The sequence below is a fragment of the Mandrillus leucophaeus genome, unplaced genomic scaffold (genome assembly GCF_000951045.1).
Source record: "Mandrillus leucophaeus isolate KB7577 unplaced genomic scaffold, Mleu.le_1.0 Scaffold66, whole genome shotgun sequence".
NCBI classification, from domain to species: Eukaryota; Metazoa; Chordata; class Mammalia; order Primates; family Cercopithecidae; genus Mandrillus; species Mandrillus leucophaeus.
Genome location: NW_012107141.1, coordinates 188,386 through 190,285, shown reverse-complemented (window position 1 = coordinate 190,285; position 1,900 = coordinate 188,386).

The window sequence follows — 1,900 nt, the reverse complement described above, 5'->3', positions numbered from 1 at the left end:
GCAATTTTTAAAATGAGCAAAAGATCTGAACAGACACCCTCAAAAGAAGATATACAGTGGCAAATAAGCATATGAAACTATGTTCAACATCATAATTCATTTGAGAATTTCCAATTAAAATAAAAAGGAGATACCACTATACATTTATTAGAATGGCTAAAATCCTAAACAGGGGAAGCACCAAATATGCACCAGGATGTGGAGAAACACAGACTCATTTAGTGCTGGTGGTAATGCAAGAAGATACAACCACAGTAAGACAACTATGCACAATGGTTAGGTAGTTCCTTGCAATGCTAAACATAGTCTTATCATATGTCCTAGTAGTTTTGCTCCTAGGTATTCTAAGTGAAAAATGTATCTACATACACACACACACACACACACACACACACACACACACAAAATGCTGCATGTGATTGTTTGTTGCAACTTTTATGTAATTGCCTAAAACTAGAAGCAGCCAAGAAGTTTTTCAGTGGGTAAATAGATTAACACATTGTAGCATGTCCATATGATGAAATATTATTCAACAATAAAAATAAATGAGCTACCAAGCCTAAAAGACATGGAGGAAGCTCAAAGCACATCTCTACTTGAATGAAACAAATTTGAAAAGGCTACATATTGTATGATTTCAATTATATGACATCCTGAAAAAGACAAAACTTTGGGTACAGTAAGAAGATCAGAGTTTCAGAGTCCAGGACAAGGGATGAGTAGGTAAAGAACAGGGAGCTTTTGGGTGGTGAAATTATACTTTGTTATACTGTCACATATGTATCATATGTGACAGTGAGTACTTTTTTGTTTTTCTTCCGCTTTTGTTTTAGGTTCAGGGGTATATGTGTAGGATGTGCAGGTTTGTTGCATAGGTAAATGTGTGCCATGGTTTTTTTTTACTCAGATCATCCTGTCACCTACGTATTAAGCCCCGCGTCCATTAGCTATTCTTCCTGATGCTCTCCCTCCCCTTACCATCCCCACTCTGGCAGGCCCCAGTGTGTGTTGTTTCCTCCCTCCATGTATTCATGTGTTCTCATCATTCAGCTCCCACTTATAAGTGAGAACAGGCAGTATTTGGTTTTCTGTTCCTGCATTAGTTTGCTGAGGATAATGGCTTACAATTCCATCCATGTCCCTGCAAATGGCATGATCTTGTTCTTTTTTAAGGCTGCATAGTATTTCCATGCTGTATATGTACCACATTTTCTTTATCTAGTCTATCATTGATAGACATTTAGGTTGATTTCATGTCTTAACTATTGTGAATAGTATTTCAATCAATATGCGTGTGCATGTATTTTTATAAAAGAATGAACTATAATTCTTTGGCTATATACCCAATAGTCGAGTCAAATGGTATTTCTGTCTCTAAGTCTTTAGGGAATCTCCACACTGTGTTCCATAATGATTAAACTAATTTACACTCCCACCAACTGTGTAAAAGTGTTCCTTTTTTTCTCTGCAAGCTTGATAGCATCTGTTGTTTTTTTGACTTTTGTCCTAAATGGTATTGCCTAGATTTTCTTCTAGGGATTTTGTAGTTTTGGGCTTTACATTTAAGTCTTTAATCCATCTTGTGTTAATTTTTGTATAAGGTATAAGGAAGGCGTCCAGTTTCAATTTTCTGCATATGGCTAGCCAGTTCTCCCAGCATTATTTATTAAGGAATCCTTTCCCAATTGCTTGTTTTCATCATGTTTGTTGAAGATCAGGTGTGCGGTTTTACTTCTAAGTTCTCTATTCTGTTCCATTGGTCTATGTGTCTGTTTTTGTACCAGTACCATGCTGTTTTGGTTAGTCTTGTAGTATAGTTTGAAGTTGGGTAGTGTGATGCCTCCAGCTATGTTCTTTTTGCTTAGAATTGTCTTGCCTATTTGGGCTTTTTTTTTTTTTT